General features: G+C 39.5%; 1 protein-coding gene across 5 annotated transcripts in view; it reads right to left on the bottom strand.

Moving 5' to 3' along the window:
• Positions 1-19804, bottom strand: part of Boll (boule RNA binding protein) — a 116691-nt gene that overhangs the window by 70920 nt on the left and 25967 nt on the right. The gene's annotated exons all lie outside the window — the stretch shown is intronic.

Here is a 19804-nt window from a genome sequence, read left to right as displayed (position 1 = left end):
ATGACCATCTCAGCAGATAGAGAAAATGCATTTAAAATTTGCCTTTTCATGAAGAAAATTCTTAGCAAGCAGAATAGGAAATATAGGAAAATACTTTTCAACCAGAAGTAATTTTTGCCTCATAAGGAACATCTGGGTCTGTTAGAAGGCATGCTTGACTACCATAATTATGGGGAAGCACAGACACTTTAAATCATTTTAGAATGCCCTGGATAATATTCTACAACAAGGAAATGATTTATCCCTAGATGGAAATAATGTCAATATTTTGAAACTCTAGTTAACAGTATTTTTTTTCCAAGTTAATGTTGGCACCATCCAAGAAAGACCATGACTCAGAGCTGATCCTTGTTGCGATGAGCTGGGGACTGAGCATGTTAAACGTGACAGAGTCTGCTGCAGTGTTGAGGTAGCAGATTTAGTAGGTACTGCTAGTATAATAATCAGAAAAAATACTAAAAAAAAAAAAACCCTAGAAAAAAAAAGTTATATGGAATCATAATGAAGGGGTAACTCAGGAACGGAGAGACTAATCAACATTCCTGGTCAGCTCAGGAACTTTGGAACACTTGTCCCTCCAGAAGAGAGGGGCTAATTAACATTCCACAGACCACAGGGATTGGGGACCAACCTGCCAGTGAGGGAGGTCCAGAGCACATGGACATATTCCACTGGATGGACCATTGGCCATCCACAGACAAGGGAAGTCCCTGTCACCTCATTCCCTAAAGACCAAGCAGTTTAAGTTACACTGTTCTACCAATCATATTGTGCCTAGTCACCGTTTCTCTAGTCTAGCCCTTAAACTGTATAAAAATTGACCAAATGGGCTGCTCAGGATCACCACTCCACCTTCGGTGTAGGACAAGTCCAATGCATTGGATCATTAAAATTCCTCTAGCTTTTTGCATAGATTCTCTTCTCTGCATGGTTCACTTAGCGGGTCTCCAGTAAGCTAAGGCTAGCCAGAGTCTTATAGTACATGAAAGTTTCTTGGACAAGCTTATGGACAGGCAAGACAGATTTTGCTAAACAACACAGGTTGCACTCTGATTTGCTCTTGAATAATAAACATACCCTAATTGTCTAAAAAGCTGTATATAAGCATATGTAACAAATAATAATGTTAGATCTGTACTCTGATGCTAGTCTCCAGAGTCTGAATCCCAGGCATCTCCATGGGCTCTGTCTCTACTTTACCTCCACGTCCCAGTCTCTGTTCCCACAACATAATATAGACACATCAAATCAAAAGCATTAGTATCCAACTGTCACAAACTATTAGAAAATATGATTTTTAAAAAAGTATCCTTCAAAGTCCTAAGTAATCAGAAAAATCAAAACACAAATCAAAACAACCCTGAGATTCTACCTTACACCAATCATAATGGCTAAGATCAAAACTGCAGGTAACAAAACATGTTGGCAAGGATGTGGAGAAAGAGAACTCCATTGCTGTTAGGATTACACACTGGCACAACCACTCTGGAAATCAATCTGGAGACTCCTCAGAAAATTGGAAATAGATCTACTTGAAGACCAAGATATACCACTCTTGGGCATATACCCAAAAGATGCTCCACAATTAATGGACGTGCTCCACTATGTCCATTAAAGCCTTGTTTGTGATAGCCAGAAGCTGGAAACAACCCAGATGTCCCACAACAGAAGAATGGATACAGAAAATGTGGTTCATTTACATAATGGAATACTACTCAGCTATTAAGAAGAAGGACATCCTGAGTTTTGCAGGCAAATAGATGGAAGTAGAAAATATCATACTAAGTGAGGTAACTCAGACTCAAAAGGACATGTATGGTATGTACTCACTAATAAGTGGATATTAGCCAAAAAAAAAAAAAAAAAAAAAACGACCAAAACCCCCCCAAAAAACAAACAAACAAAAACAAAAGCAGAATAGCCAAGATACAGTCCACAGAACTCAAAAAGGTCAATAAGCTGAAGGGCCCAAGTGAGGATGCCTCAGTCCCACTTGGGAAGGAGAAGAAAGCAACCACAATGGGGGAGGGAGGGAACCAGGAGAGAAAGGGGGTGGGAGAGGAAGGGGGAACCCAATCTGGCATTGGGGGAGGAAAAGGACTGAAGCCCTGAGGGCCAGCAGAAAGAATGAAAACAGGCAACCTCAGGTGGTAGGAGGTTGAGGAGACCCTCCAGAATGTACTAGAGACCTGGGAGGTGAGAGACTCTTAGGACTCAAAGGGAGGGACCTTATGTGACAAGTGGGGAGAGGGAACTTGTAGAGTCCACTTCTAGCAGAAAGATGGCATCATGTGAGGGAGGAGGTTGCCATCCCTTAGTAAAAACTCTGAACCATAATTGTTTCTGTCTGAAAAAACTGCAGGTATGGAAATGGAGAGGAGCCTGAGGAAAAGAAGGTCCAGCAACAGGCCCAAAGTGGGATCCAGCTCAAGGGGAGGCCCCAAGGGCTGACACTATTATTGAGGCTATAAAGCAGTCACTTTCATGACTGTTCTCTGAAAGACCCAACAAACAGCTGAAAGAGTCAGATGCAGATATTTGCACCCAATCCATTGATTAATGGGCAGAAACTGCTGACCCCTGTGGTTGAATTAGGGAAAAGCTGGAAGAAACTGAGGAGGGCAATACTGTAGGAGAACCAGCAGTCTCAATTAACCTGGACCCTCCAGATCTCTCAGACACTGGACTTCCAACCAGGCAAGGCAGCATACACCAGCTGATATGAGACCCCCATCACATATACAGCAGAGGACTGCTAGGTCTGGGTTCAGTCAGAGAAGACGAACCTAACTCTCAAGAGACTGGAGGCTCCAGAGAGTTTAGAGGTCTGGTGGGGTGGGGGATGAAGGGTGGGAACATCCTCGTAGAGACAGGGGGCAGGGAGGAGGTATGGGATATGGAACAGTCAGAGGGTGTGTTGGGAGGAAAATAAAATCTGGAGTGTAAAAAAATTTAAATAAAAAGAAGGAATATATAAAAAAGTATCCTTCATAAATGTAACAGTAACTATAGAGTTGTTAAGTGTCAAGTAAACAAAAGATATGCCATCTTTCTCAAAAAGTAAAATTTTTTGATTAAGGAAGATAAAAGAGAAACATAAACAAATGGTTGAATAAACTATGATCATGTATAGAAAAATTCAATATTATGAGACATCAGGGTCTCTGTCAGAGTTGGGAGCTGAACTTCTGGCAGCTACAGTGTCCTTTGGTCCAGCAAGGGGTCTCTCTTCTTCTGATTGGCATGGCTTGGACCTGAGCAATGGAAATCTGCCCACATAGAGGCAAAGCATGGCAGCACTGGAGGGGGGGGGGCAGGAAGGAGGACCACCTGCTTGCGTCTTTCAGATCTGAACTGAGGGCATGGAACTGTTCTGAGGGCAGGTGGATTTCTTTTTTTTTTCTTTTTTATTGGATATTTTATTTACATTTCAGATGCCATCCCCTTTCCCCATTTCCCCTCCATAGAAAACCCCTATCCCATACCCCCTTCTCCTTTTTGCTTTTATACAATTTTTTAAAATGTTAACCAATGGCTTTATAAATTTGGTAATGCTCAATATCAATCAGAAGTGTAACCTAATACCCAACCTAGATATATCAACTATCTTTGACTGGCAGAGACATGTGAACATCTGCCTCCATGTCTGGGCCCCCTCTCTCTTTCTCTCTCATCACCTAGCTCCTCCTCTCCTTACTTTTCCCACCTTAGCTCCTCCTACATATCACCCTTCCTGTTAAAATAAAACTTTTCTCTCAAAATAAAGTTAGAGCATAACTATACCAATTTATGACAGTGAGGTGCAAGATAGACCTAAGACCCAGTCCATCATTTTGTTGACTAAGCAGAATGTCTGTCATCTCTCTTAAATAAAAGACTTAGTTCTGAACCTGGCTTTTTTTCTTGTCTTTAGAATGACTGTCAGCTGAAAACCATCCTCTCAAATCTTTTCTCTCAAAGTAAATAGCAAGGATTGGTTATGAGACTGTAAGTTTTCAACCCCATCAGAAATCCAGGGGATTATGAGAAATTATGGGAAGCACAAAGCATGGCTTCCAAAACTTAGCCAATTTATAGAGACTGCTGAACACCCTGACAGTCCCTATACTACAGAACGTTGGAGCATCTGATCTTCAGCCTTCTGGCCCAGGATCATCTGACAGACCTAGTGATGCAGAATTATTAAGGGCTGATTACTCTGTCTTGGCAGATATAATCAGTTGACTATTCTGCAAGTGTGTCCTTTTCTGGACAGTGATTTGTCTGTAGATGAAAAGAGGCAATTCTTGCCTAGTGGCTGTCTCACCACAATTGGAATAACTCCAAAGATGCTCAATTTCTTCTTAGAATCCAAGACAGGAAGCTGTCAAGAGCAGACAGGTCTCTATTCAAGATGACCATTAATACAGAAATGTTTGTAATGTCAATTCTGTGGATTTCTGATGTTTTGAAAACCAACTATTTATGTAAGGAAATCTGGACTGTTAACTCTTCTCAGCTATTTCTAAATAAAATATACAAAACACCGTAACAATAAACTCAGAGCCATGAATTTGCTATAGGCCCTTAACTCGCAAGCTAACCATTTCAAATCAGTTTAAAAAGTTAAAGAAGGACTGGGTCTAAGCCTTATATTCCTAAATGTGTTATATAGGCACAATGCCTATGAGAGTAACAATATTCATCTCACTTTTATATCAATAAGAAACTCGTACCATGAAAACTTTGAATTTGAAATCAAAGCAAATTCTGTACCATTTAAGAAATTACAACTTAATAACTATTATACATATTTCTACCAATAGGTTATGGCTATGCAATAAATCCTAGCTAATCCTCCCTGTTCCAACAAAACCACTACTTTTCCCTAGAGAGACAGCCCAATATTAACCACCTCAGTCCCCAAGCCCAGGGAATAGGGGCGCCGACTCTTAATTAACTTCTTCAAGCTGATTATGGGTGTTGAGATATTAGAAGAGGCATTTGGGGAAGAGTAAATTGATAAGCCTCTGACACTGTGTCTTCACTGCATGCAGCTGGAATTCCAGGACATCAGAGGTTCGAGCAGGTCTACTCAGCTTGCCTGATGAGTAGATACACCAAGGCTGTGTATTCTGCAATATAAAAACTCTCAAAACAAATTTTAGTATCAAGATAATTGTTTGTTTGAATTCTGGAATCTAGTCTTCTGGCGGCCTGTCTCTGTCATGTCTAATCCATATCATTCTGGGAGTTTCTATGAGGGTGTGCTCCCACCATCCTCCCATTTCCACCTCCCTGCTCTCAAATTCCCCAACACTAGGGAATCTAAACTTTCAGGCACCAAGGCCCTTCACTTCCACTGATGCCTAACCCCTTACCCCATTCCCCCCTCCAATTACTATGAGAATGTGCTCCCACTATCCTCTCATTGCTGCCTCCCTGCTCTTGTAATTCCCCAACAATAGGGAATCCAAACTTTCAGGTACTAAGGCTGTCCACTTCCACTGATGCCTGGCAAGGCCACCCTCAACTACCTATACAGGTGGAGCCATGAGTCCCTCCCTTTGTGTTTTCAGGCTGGAGAGTTTAGAATGGCTACTCCAGCTTGTTTCTTAGGACCATTTGCTTGAAAATTGTTTTCCAGCCTTTTACTCAAAGGTAGAGTCTGTCTTTGTACTGAGATGGGTTTCCTGTATGCAGCAAAATTCTGGGTCCCATTTATGTATCCAGTCCATTAGCCTATGTCTTTTAATTGGGGAACTGAGTCCAGTGATGTTAAGAGATATTAAGGAACAGTGATTTTTGTCTCCAGTTATTTTTGTTATTAGAGGTGAAGTTATCTTTGTGTGGATATCTTCTTTTGGGTTTGTTGGAAGAAGGTTACTTTCTTGCTCTTTCTAGGGTATAATTTCCCTCCTCGTATTGGAGCTTTCCTGCTATTATCCTTTGTAATGCTGGGTTTGTGGGAAGATATTGTGTAAATTTGGTTTTGTCATGGAATATCTTGATTTCTCCATCTATGGTAATTGAGAATTTTGTTGGGTATAGTAGCCTGGGCTGGCATTTGTGTTCTCTTAGGGTCTGTATGACATCTGTCCAGCATCTTCTAGCTTTTACAGTATCTGGTGAGAAGTCTGATGTATTTCTGATAGGTCTGCCTTTACATGTTACTTGGTCTTTCTCCCTTACTGCATTTAATATTCTATCTTTGTTTTGTGCACTTGGTGTTTTGATTATTATGTGACAGGAGGTATTTCTTTTCTGGTCTAGTTTACTTGGCGTTCTATAGGCTTCTTGTATGTTTATGGGCATCTCTTTCTTTAGATTAGGGAAGTTTTCTTCTATAATTTTGTTGAAGACATTTATTGGCTCTTTAAGTTGGGAATCTTTACTCTCATCTATACCTATTATCCTTAGGTTTGGTCTTCTCATTGTGTCCTGGATTTCCTGGATATTTTGTGTTAAGAACTTTTAGCATTTTGCATTTTCTTTGACAATTGTGTCAATATATTCTATGGTATCTTCTGCACCTAAGATTTGCTCTTCTATCTCTTGTATTCTGTTGGTGATGCTTGTGTCTATGACTCCTGATTTCTTTCTTAAGTTTCCTATCTCCAGGGTAGTCTCCCTTTGTGATTTCTTGATTGTTTGTACTTCCATTTTCATGTCCTGGATGGTTTTGTTCAATTCCTTCACCTATTTTGTTGTATTCTCTTTTAATTCTTTAAGGGATTTTTTGTGTTTCCTCTTTAAGGGCTTCTACCTGTTTACCTGTGTTCTCCTCAAATTCTTTGAGCGTGTTATTTATGTCCTTCTTAAAGTCCTCTATCATCATCATTATAAGTGATTTTAAATCTGAATCTTGCTTTCCTGGTGATATGGGGAATTCAGGACTTTCTAGTGTGGGAGAACTAGGTTCTGATGGTGCCAAGTACCCTGGGTTGCTGATGCTTATGTTCTTGTGCTTGCCTTTTGCCATCTGGATCTCCTTAGTGCTACCTGCCCTGTCCCTGACTGGAGCCTGTCTTTCCTATTATCTTGGTTTTATTGGAACTTTGTGGGGTGGGTGTTACTACTAGGGTAAGTGCTGGGGCCAAAAATCTACTCAGTGCTCAAGCGCAGACAGGATGCTGCCCAGGTTAGAGCTCTGGGAGCCCAGTTTTCTCTGAGTTCTTAGAGATTGGAGGCACAGCTGCTGCCCAAGATCTGCTCAGTACTCTGGCCCAGACCAAAGGAAACCAGTGCTCCGGGCCAGGAGTGACTTCTTGGGTCCTTGTGGGTCCCAGTTACTCCCTGTTTGGGTCGTGCCTTGCTGTCTGCTTACCTAAGATACTGCCCAAGTTAGAGCACCAGGATCCCTGCTTCCTCTGGGTTCTTAGAGATTGGGGGCAGAGCTGCCACCCAAGATCTGCTCAGTGCTCTGGCCTAGACCGGAAAAAACCAGTACTTTGTGCAGGGAGTAGGCAGGTGGATTTCGTAACTTGTTCTTCAGACTGGCATGGCCTGTACCTATTCTTCTGACTGGTGTGGCCCATACCTGTTCTTCTGACTGGGGTTACACCATTTTTCTGACTAGTTGTTGGGAGCCGACTTTTAGCAGAAAGTGGCTAGAAAGCAGCTATCCACATGCTAGCCACGCCTCCAAGGTTTAGGTCATATCCTACAAGGCACATGGCAAAAGTGTATAAATACCCCAGATTTCCCTTCAATAAATGAGACTTGATCAGAACCTCTGTCTTGTCTCCATTCCTTGCGTCTTTTCCCCTTATCCCCACTCTCTCTCTCTCTAGTCCCTGACCCAAAGACCAGAGTGGCAGTTTGACGCTGGATAGTGGTGGCGTAGGCCTTTAATCCCAGCCTTTGAAAGGCCAAGCCACGCAGAGAGGAGCAGGCTGCAACATAGTAACTATTCAAGCATTGTTGAGTCTTTTGTCTCAAGCCAGGTAGAGAGGAGCCGGTCTGAACAACTTGTGTGGCCTACAACTAAGCCTTGACAAACATTTGCACAAAATTTCTGGGCTTTAGAGGAGAGATACTGGTTTGAGCTTTGATATTATTTGTAGTGTTACAATGGGATCTGGGCATGTGAACCTTTTTGGTAGCTTTTGGACAGAGCAGGTTGGGGCAAAAGAAAAGATATGTCTGTGGATTAGGCCCACAAGGTAGAAATGGCTTGGGTGAAATAAAATCAGGAGCCAGGCGGTGGTGGCGCACGCCTTTAATCCCAGCACTTGGGAGGCAGAGGCAGGCAGATTTCTGAGTTCGAGGCCAGCCTGGTCTACAGAGTGAGTTCCAGGACAGCCAGGCCTACACAGAGAAACCCTAGAAACCCTGTCTCAAAAAACAAACAAACAAAAAAAAAAAAAAAAAAAAAAAGAAAGAAATAAAGAAATAAAATCAGGAAAATAAAGGGGATTGTGCTGGTGTGCAGGATGTGTGTCCTGCTGCAAGCATAGATGACATCTCAGTTCTTAACATCTATTCCCCAAACCAAAGGGCACTTATATATGTAAAAGAAACATTACAAAAAACCTCACACATTAATAGTGGGGGACTTCAGTAGTCCTCTCTCACCAATGGACATGTATTCCAGACAAAAAATAAAAAGACAAAATAGAACAAACATTATGAATCAACTGGACCTAACAGATATCTAATGAACATTTCACCCAAACACAAAAGAATATACCTTCTTCTCAGCACCTCACAGAACTTTCTCCAAAATTGACCACATACTCAGACACAGAGCAAGTCTCAACATATACAAGAAAACTGAAACAACCCATTATATCCTATTTAGACCATCACAGATTAAAGCTGGCTTTCATCAACGACAGAAAAAATGGAAAGTGTACAAACTCATGGAAACTGAATAACTCGACTAACTATTGTGTCATGGTAGAAATAAAGAAATTAAAGACTTTCTAAAATACAATGAAAATGAATGCACAACAGACACAAAGTTATGAGACACAATGAATGTAGTACTAAGAGGAAATTTCATAGCAATAAGTACCTTCATAAAGACATTGGAGAGCTCTCATACCAGCAAATAAGATTTTAGGACACCTGAAAGTTCTAGAACAAAAAGAAGCAAACAAGAGGAGTAGATGGCAAAAAATAATCAAATAGGGCTTTAATTAGTAAAATAGAAATTAAGAATCAATACAAAGAATCAGTAATCAGTAAGACAAAGAGTTCATTCTTTAAGAAAATAAACCAGGGAAGGGGGATAAGGTGGGGAATTTGTGGAGGGGAGACCAGGAAGGGGGACATTTGAAATGTAAACAAATAAAATAATTAGTAAAAAGAAAACAAACAAGATAGACAAACCCTTATCCAAACTAACTAAAAGGCAGAGAAACAGTATCCAAATTAACAATATCAGAAATTAAAGGGGGATATAACAGACACTGAGGAAATCCAAAGAATCATTAGGTCATACTTCAAAATCCTCTACTCCATAAAATTTAAAATCTAAAAGAAACAAACAATGTTCTTGATAGATTCCACTTACCAAAGTTAAGTCAAGGTCAGACAAACAATTTAAATAGATCTACAACCCTTAAGGAAATAGAAGCAGTCATTAAAAGTCTAACAACAGCAGCAGCAGCAGCAGCAGCAGCAGCAGCAGCAGCAGCAGCAGCAGCAGCAGCAGCAGCAGCAGCAACAACAACAACAACAACAACAACAACAACAACAACAACAACAACAAGAAGTAGTCCAGGGCTAGATAGTTTTAGTGTAGAATTTTAACAGATTTTCAAAGACCTACTACCAATACTCCTTTTCCACAAAAAAGTGACAGAAGGAACATTGCCCAATTCATTTTTATGAGGCCACAATTACACTGATACCCAAACCACACGAAGACTCAGCAAAGAAAGACAATTACAGAACAATTTCCCTCATGAACATTATGATAAAAAAAAACTCCAAAAACCTCCAAATAAACAAACAAAACAAAAAGCTTCAATAAAATACTTGCAAACTAAATCTAAGAACACATAATCCACCACAATCAAGTAGGATTCATTCCAGAGATGTAGGAATGGTTCAATATACAAAAATCTGTCAACATAATCCATCACATAAAGAACCTGAAAGAATAAAAACCCAATCATCTCATTAGATACTGAAAAAGCCTTTGACAAAATCCAACACCCCTTCATAATAAAAGTCTTCAAGTGATTAGGGGATACAAGGGACATACTTAAACTTAAAACTGACAGCAAGCCTTTACCCAATATCAAATTAAATAAAGGGAAACTCAAAGCAATTCCACTAATATCCAGGAATAAGACAAGGCATCTACTCTCTCCATATCTGTTCAATACAGTACTTGAAGTTCTAGATAGAGTAATAAGACAACTAAAGGAGATCAAGAGGATACAAACTGGAAAGGAAGAAGTCAAAGTATCACTATTCATAGAATATATAATAGTATACATAAGTCATCCCAAAAATTCTACCAGCTGATAAACACCTCAAGTAAAAAGACTGGATACGAGAGTAAATAAATAAAAGAGTAGTTATCCTATATAAAAACTAAAAACAAGCTGAGAAAGAAATTAGGGAAACAACACCCTTCATAATATCTTGGGGTAACAACAACAAAACAAGTGAAAGACTTGTACAATAAAAGCTTCAAGTCTTTGAAGAAAGAAATTCAAGAAGATATCAGAAGATGGAAAAATCTCCCATGTTCATGGATCAGTAGGAATAACATAGTAAAAACAGCCATCTTACCAAAAACAATCTACAGAATTCTAGCACCATTCTTTACAGATCTTGAAAGAAAAATAATCAACTTCATATGGAAAAAACAAAAAACTCAGGATAGCGAAAACAATCTTGAATAATAAAAGAACTTCTAGAGGTATCACCATCCCTGATTTCAAGCTCTACTACAGAGCTATAATAATAAAACAATGTATGGTATTGGCATAAAAATATTGACAGAGGTTGATCAATAGAATTGAAAATGAAGACCCAAACATAAACCCACACACCATGAACACCTAATATTTGATTAGCGAGTCAGAAACAGACCTTGGAAAAAAGACACCATCTTCAACAAATAATGCTGTGTCTAACTGGATGTAGGCTTGTAGAAGATGCAAATAGATCTATATCACCCTGCACAAAACTGAGTCCACATGGCTCAACGACCTCAATATAAAATCAGATACATCAAATCTGATATAGGGGAAAGTAGGGATAGTCTTAAACACATGGTGGCCCAGGAGAAATCTTCCTGAACAGAACATCAATAACATAGGCACTAAGACTAGTGATTAATAAATAGGATCTCATGAAACTGAAAAGCTTCTGTGAAGCAAAGAACACTGTTAATAGGGAAAATGGCAGCCTACAGAATGGGAAAAGATCATCAATTCCACACCTGAGAGGCTAATGTCCAAAATATATGAAGTACTCAAGAAACTAGTATCAACAAACCAAATAACCCAATTTAAAATGGGGTACAGAGCTAAACAGAGTATTCTCAACAGAGGAATCTCAAATGTCCAATAAACACTTAAAGAAATGTTGAACAACCTCAGTCATCGTGGAAATGCAAATCAAAATGACTCTGAGTTTCTATTTTATACCTGTCATAATGGATAACATAAAAAACACTGGTGACAACTCATGCTGGTGAGGATGTAGAGCAAGGAGAACATTCCTCCATTGCTGGTGGGAGTGCAAACCTGTACAGCCACTTTGGAAAGTGCCATTGGCAGCAGTTTCTCAGAAAATTAGGAATCTATCTACCTCAAGGTATATGGGAATATACCTCTTGGGCATATTCCCATAAGACTCTCTATTCTACGACAAAGCCATTTGCTAAACTATGTTCATAGTAGCTTTACTCATAATAGTCAGAAACTAAAAATAATCTAGATGTCCTTCAACAGAAAAATAAAGAAATTGTGGTACATTTACACAATGGAGTATTAGTCAGTTGTTACAAAATTAATACCAGGCAACTTGGTGGCAAACGAAATGAACTAGAAAAACTTCCTGAGTAAGGTAACCCAGACCTTGAAAGACAAACATGGTATGTATTTATTTATAAGTGGACATTATCTGTTATATAAAGGATAATCATGCTACAGTCCAGACCCACAGAGACTAAGCAACAAGGAAGACTTAAGGAGTACATACGGATCTCTCTGGTAAGGGAAAATAGAATACATTTTATGGGTGGGTTGGGGTGAGTAGGGATGGAAACAGGAGGAATCATGTGGGGGGAGATGGAGGGAGAGAATACTGGGAGAGATGATTGGAATTAGGAGGCTTATCAGGGGCAAGGTAGAGACCTACTGCAATGGAAACTCCCTAGCATCTACATGGGTGGCCCTAGGAAAGACTCTTATTAATGAGGAATATGGAGACTGAACTGGCCATCTTTTGAAATCAGTTGTGATGGCTGTTCTCAGTTGTCAAATTGACTATGTTTAGAATGAACTATAGTCCAGCAATGAAGGGCACACTCGGATCTGGATCTTGAGGCAAGAAGACAACATGCCTATGAACTGCAAGATATAGGCTTTGATCTAGACCTTGAGGTGAGGATACACGCTTTTAATCTGGATGGGCACAGACCTTTAATCCAGGTCTTGAGGCATACCCTTAATCTGGGCCATACATTCTACTGGAGGCCTGTATAAGGACAATGGAAGAAGGAAGGGGTTGTTCATTCTTCATCTGTGTGTACTCACTTTGCTAGCACATCCATTGGAGCCCACTTCAGTATACCAGCTTATATAGAAGACTAGCTGAAATACCCAGCCTCATGGCACTGAGCAGCTACTAGATTCTTGGACTTTCCATTCTCAGCTGGCAACTGTTGAATTAGTTAGACTATAGCCTATAAGTCATTCCTATAAATTCTCACTATATACTACTTATACATATATATACATATATACATATATGTATATATGTATATATATATATATGTGTCTGTTATATATTCTATGTTCAGGATGTAATATATGTGAGAAGAATAAATAAAAAAGGAAAAAAGGAGAAATGTTTGTCAATGACATTACCTAGGTGAGCTCCAGAACAAAGAATTTAAAATAACAATAATAAATTTCATTAAAGAATTCAATTTTAGGGCACCTTCCGGTCTGGGCCCGAGCACTGAGCAGATCCCAGGTAGTAGCTCTGCCCCCAATCTCACAGAACCCAGAGGAAGCAGGCCTACCAGGAGCTCTAACCTGGGCAGTGTCTTAGGTAAGGAGACAGCAACAACCACCCCAAACAGGGAGAAACTGGAACCCACTAGGACTCAGAAATTCACTCCTGGCCCAGAGCACTGGTTCCTTCCAGTCTGGGCCTGAGCACTGAGCAGATCCCGGGTGGCAGCTCTGCCATCAATTTTATAGAACCCAGAGGAATCGGGCCTCTCAGGAACTCTAACCTGGGCAATATCTTAAATAAAAAGACAGCAACACCCACCCCAAACAGGGAGTAACTGGGACCCACTAGGACCCAGAAATTCACTCCTGGCCCGGAGCACTGGTTCCTTCTTGTCTGTGCCTGAGCACTGAGCAGATCTTGGGCTCCAGCTCTTATTCCCATAGTAACACCCACCCCACACAGTTCTGATACAACCAAGATAATAGGAAAGACAGGCTCCAGTCAGAGACAGGGTAGGTAGCAGTAAGGAGATCCAGATGGCAAAAGGCAAGTGCAAGAACATAAGCATCAGCAACCCAGGGTACTTGGCAAAATGAGAACCTAGTTCTCCCACACAAGAAAGTCCTGAATTCCCCATATCACCAGGAAAGCAAGATTCAGATTTAAAATCACTTCTAATGATGATGATGATGATAAGAGTGTGGGGAGCCGACAGAAGGCGGCTATCATCTTTGTAGTCATCTTGAGCCATATACCCTGAAAAGAGACTTGATTACATTAGCCTACAACAGCTGAGCACACTCTGATACCATCTTGCTTTAGATACCCAGGATTTTCCCTTGGGTGTGTGAGACTTAAAGGTGTGTGACTTAAGGGTGTGACTTACAGACAAGACATAAGGGCATGATTAAAGGGGTGACTTAGAGGCATGGCTTAGAAGTGAGACATATAAAAGTTGAGAGGCAGACAGGTGAGTTCAGAACAATTTGGAGTAACAGAGAATCAGACACTTCAGAGAGTACAACTTGGAACTAGGAATTAGGTTAGACAGTACAACTTAGAGTACAACTTGGAACTAGGAATTAGGTTAGAGAGAACAACTTGGAGTTAGTTATTAGACATTAGGCACTTGGCACTTGGAAGAAGAAACTTGGAACTTAGAGGAACTAGGGACTAGGAACTCAAGACTTGGGACTTGGAGAGAAAAAGAGAGACTGAAGAATAAACGGGATTGAATCACACTCTGTCTGGTCTCCATCCTTCGAGTACGTGCTCACTCTCTCTCTTGCTGGACCCTGACCCGTGGACTAGAGCAGCTTGGGGCAGTGTAGGCTCTAACAGTTTAGGACCCAAGGCTTTTGGCAGTGCGGGTTCCAACACTGACAGAACGGTCGGAGACATTTTGGCCCCCAAACGTGGGCTAGAGCGGCTCTCAACGTTTTTGACACCTAACATGGGGTAGCTCGGCCGCAACAATAGAGGACTTTAAGAAGGACATAACACTCTCAAAGAATTTGAGGAGAACACAGGTAAACAGGTAGAAGCCCTTAAAGAGGAAACACAAAAAAATCCCTTAAAGAATTACAAGAGATACAACAAAATAGGTGAAGGAATTGAACAAAACCATCCAGGACATGAAAATGGAAGTACAAACAATCAAGAAATCACAAAGGGAGACTACCCTGGAGATAGGAAACTTAGGAAAGAAATCAGGAGTCATAGACACAAGCATCACCAACAGAATACAAGAGATAGAAGAGCGAATCTCAGGTGCAGAAGATACCATAGAATATATTGACACAATTGTCAAAGAAAATGCAAAGTGCAAAAAGTTCTTAACACAAAACATCCAGGAAATCCAGGACACAATGAGAAGACCAAACCTAAGGATAATAGGTATAGATGAGAGTGAAGATTTCCAACTTAAAGGGCCAATAAATGTCTTCAACAAAATTATAGAAGAAAACTTCCCTAATCTAAAGAAAGAGATGCCCATAAACATACAAGAAGCCTATAGAACGCCAAATAGACAAGACCAGAAAAGAAATACCTCCCGTCACATAATAATCAAAACACCAAGTGCACAAAACAAAGAAAAAATATTAAATGTAGTAAAGGAAAAAGACCAAGTAACGTATAAAGGCAGACCTATCAGAATTACACCAGACTTCTCACCAGATACTGTAAAAGCTAGAAGATGCTGGACAGATGTCATACAGACCCTAAGAGAACACAAATGCCAGCCCAGGCTACTATACCCAGCAAAATTCTCAATTACCATAGATGGAGAAATCAAGATATTCCATGACAAAACCAAATTTACACAATATCTTCCCACAAACCCAGCATTACAAAGGATAACAGCAGGAAAGCTCCAATACAAGGAGGGAAATTTCACCCTAAAAAGAGCAAGAAAGTAATCCTCTTCCAACAAATCCAAAAGAAGATAGCCCCACAAAGATAATTCCACCTCTAATAACAAAAAATAATAGGAAGCAATAATCACTGTTCCTTAATATCTCTTAACATCACTGGACTCAATTCCCCAACTAAAAGACATAGGCTAATGGACTGGATATGTAAACAGGACCCAGCATTGTGTTGCATACAGGAAATGCACCTCAGTGACAAAGACAGACTCTACCTTAGAGTAAAAGGCTGGAAAACAATTTTCAAGCAAATGGTCCTAAGAAACAAGCTGGAGTAGCCATTCTAAACTCTCCAGCCCAAGAACACAAAGGGAGGGACTCATGGCTCCACCTGTATAGGTAGCTGAGGGTGGCCTTGCCAGGCATCAGTGGAAGTGGACAGCCTTGGTGCCTAAAAGTTTGGATTTCCTCATGTTGGAGAATTCTGAGAGCAGGGAGGTGGAAATGGGAGGATGGCGGGAGCACACCCTCATAGAAACTCCCAGAATTATATGGATTAGACATGACAGAGACAGGCCGCCAGAAGATTAGATTCCAGAATTCAAACAAAAATTCTTCTTGATACTAAAATTTGTTTTATTGCAGAATACACAGCCTTGGTGTATTTACTCAAGCAAGATGAGCAGACCTGCTGGAACCTTTGATGTCCTGGAATTCCAGCTGCATGCAGTGAAGACACAGTGTCAGAGGCTTATCAATTTACTCTTCCCCAAATGCCTCTTCTAATATCTCAACACCCATAATCAGCTTGAAGAAGTTAATTAAGAGTCGGCGCCCCTATTCCCTGGGCTTGGGGACTGGGGTGGTTAATATTGGGCTGTCTTTCTAGGGAAAAGTAGTGGTTTTGTTGGAACAGGGAGGATTAGCTAGGATTTATTGCATAGCCATAACCTATTGGTAGAAATATGTATAATGGTTATTAAGTTGTAATTTCTCAAATGGTACAAAATTTACTTTGATTTCAAATTCAAAGTTTTCATGGTACGAGTTTCTTATTGACATAAAAGTGAGATGAATATTGTTACTCTCATAGACATTGTGCCTATATAACACATTTAGGAATATAAGGCTTAGACCCAGTCCTTCTTTAACTTTTTAAACTGATTTGAAATGGTTAGCTTGCGTGTTAAGGGCCTATAGCAAATTCATGGCTCTGAGTTTATTGTTACGGTGTTTTGTATATTTTATTTAGAAATAGCTGAGAGGAGTTAACAGACAACAGTCCAGACTGCCTTACATGGATAGTTGGTTTTCAAAACATCAGAAATCCACAGAATTGACATTACAAACATTTCTGTATTAATGGTCATCTTGAATAGAGACCTGTCTGCTCTTGACAGCTTCCTGTCTTGGATTCTAAGAAGAAATTGAGCATCTTTGGAGTTATTCCAATTGTGGTGAGACAGCCACTAGGCAAGAATTGCCTCTTTTCATCTACAGACAAATTACTGTCCAGAAAAGGACACACTTGCAGAATAGTCAACTGATTATATCTGCCAAGACAGAGTAATCAGCCCTTAATAATTCTGCATCACTAGGTCTGTCAGATGATCCTGGGCCAGAAGGCTGAAGATCAGATGCTCCAACGTTCTGTAGTATAGGGACTGTCAGGGTGTTCAGCGGTCTCTATAAATTGGCTAAGTTTTGGAAGCCATGCTTTGTGCTTCCCATAATTTCTCATAATCCCCTGGATTTCTGATGGGGTTGAAAACTTACAGTCTCATAGCCAATTCTTGCTATTTACTTTGAGAGAAAAGATTTGAGAGGATGGTTTTCAGCTGACATTCATTCTAAAGCCAAGAAAAAAAGCCAGGTTCAGAACTAAGTCTTTTAGTTAGGAGGGATAAGAGAGGTTCTGGTTAGTCAACACAATGATGGACTGGGTCTTAGGTCTATCTTGTACCTTACTGACACAATTGGTATAGTCATGCTCTAATTGTAGTTAAAGAGAACCATTTTATTTTAACAGGAAGGGTGACATGGAGGAGGAGCTAATTTGGGAGGAGTAAGGAAGTAAGGAGTGGAAGAGGAGGAGTAAGGAGATGAGATGAGAGAGAGAGAGAGAGAGAGAGAGAGAGAGAGAGAGAGAGAGAGAGAGAGTAGAGAGAGAGAGAGAGACAGAGACAGACTTGGAGTCGGATGTTCGAGTATCTCTGCCAGTCAAAGACAGTTGATATATCTAGGTTGGGTATTGGGTTACACTTCTGACTGTTTGGTCATCTTGTTATTGAGCATTACTAAACTTATAAAGCCTTTGATTAACATTAAAAAATTGTATAAAGGCAAAAAGGAGGAGGGGAGATGGGATAGGGGTTTTCTAGGAAGGGGAAATGGGGAAAGGGGATGGCATCTGACATGTAAATAAAATATCCAATAACAATAAAAAGAAAAGAATTCAATTTCAAAGAAGATACAAAGAAGCAGGTCAGTGAAATTAAGAAAAAGAACTTTGAGACAATAAGCTTGAGCTATGGCCAAGAAAACACAAACAAAGGCTAGTAGAAACAATAAGGGGAATTCAAAAATTAAAGTTAAATTCAATAAACAGGAACAGTGAAGAAGACTGAAGCTGAAATGAAGATGGAATTAAAAAACCTAATAGTAACCCAACTAGAAAAGTTCAAAAGGAAGCCTTAGAAGTAATAGAATCCAGGGAAAGTCAGGATATCAGAACTCAAAGATAAAATAGATGATCTACACAACATAAGGAAGGAATACAAAAAAATAATTTGAAAATACAGAAAAGGAACATATAGAAAATATGAGATACTATGTAATGGCCATACTTTACAATTATAGGTATGGATGAGTGAAAAATTCCCAGAGATAATAGCATGGCTACATCATCAACATGATCATAGAAGAAAGTATATTTGAAAGTTCCAAGAGAAAAAAACCTGTTAGGGTTTTTAAAAAGGAAAATCCATGAGAATAATAGCTGATTTCTCAGTGAAAAACTTGAAAGCCAGAAGATCCTGGAGTAATGTACTACAAATTCCATAAGGGTTCACTTGGCCTAATACACCCAGGAAAACTATCAGCAATAGTTGAAGGAGAATAAAAAACTTTCAATAAATTAAAAGCCTAAAAAATTTATATCCATCAAACTAAACCTAAAAAAAATGCAGGAAGCAATATTTTAGGCTGAAGAGAGGACGAAGTATAGCTGACTGTAGAAAGAAATATTAAGTCATTATCATTAAATCACGAAGTACACAAACACCAAAAATCAACATAATGGTTACAATAAAAGATACTTTTCAATAGCTTTAAAGATAAATGAATGCTCTTACATACTTCAGTCAAAAGATTCAGGCTAGCTGAATTATCAAGAAAAAATCTATCTCTCTGTTATACACACAAAACACATATTAGCTTTAAAGATAGGCACCACCTTAAGAGTAAACATATGGGAAAAGCAGTATTCCAATCAAATGGAACCAGAAAGCAAGCAGGAGTTGCCATCCTAATATCTGACAAAACACATTTCTAACTAAAATTAATTAGACAACTGAAGAATGCTGAGAGCAGGAGAAATAAATCTTCCCCAGGAAAAAGCTCACAAATTGCTTACCTAATACTGAATAGTCAGCCTTGAAAACATATACAGGCCAGTAACATTGTACACATTGAACAGATTTTATTTATGTATTTAGGAACACACATATGCACACACATTAACAATAATTAATGAAAAAAGATGCCATGAATTTAAAAGAAAGCAAGAAGAGGTATATGATAAGGTTTGGACGGAAGAAAGGGAAGGAAATGAAATAACTGTACTATAATTTCAAAACATAGTAAAACTAAAATCTGAAAATGTTTAAAACATAGGTTCAATTATGTTCAGTTTTTTCTTTTTTATTGGATTTTTTATTTATTTACACTTCAGATGTCATCATCCCCTTTCCCCATTTTCCCTCCCTAGAAACCCCCTATCCCATCCCTCCTCCTCCTTTTTTGCTTTTATACCATTTTAATTACATGCAAGTATTAAGGTCAGTTCTAGGTTGAGAAACTAGCAATACAATAGATGCAAATAGTCAAGGAACATGCAAGACAATAAACACAAATAGTCAAAGACAAAACAAGGCAATAAACAAAATTCCATGAACCCTCCTGTGATCACTGTTTCTAAGGGCTTATCAGGATGATCAAAGTATCTGAGCCAACTTCCCTGTCCTAGCCCAAAGTCATTTTCATGTCTGAAGCCTACTTCCTTGTTCTAGCCTAAGATTTAG

This window comes from Arvicanthis niloticus, chromosome 3 (assembly GCF_011762505.2).
Source record: "Arvicanthis niloticus isolate mArvNil1 chromosome 3, mArvNil1.pat.X, whole genome shotgun sequence".
Taxonomy (NCBI): domain Eukaryota; kingdom Metazoa; phylum Chordata; class Mammalia; order Rodentia; family Muridae; genus Arvicanthis; species Arvicanthis niloticus.
The sequence above is the reverse complement of the archived record's forward strand: the minus strand, read 5'-3'. Positions and strand labels throughout refer to the sequence as shown.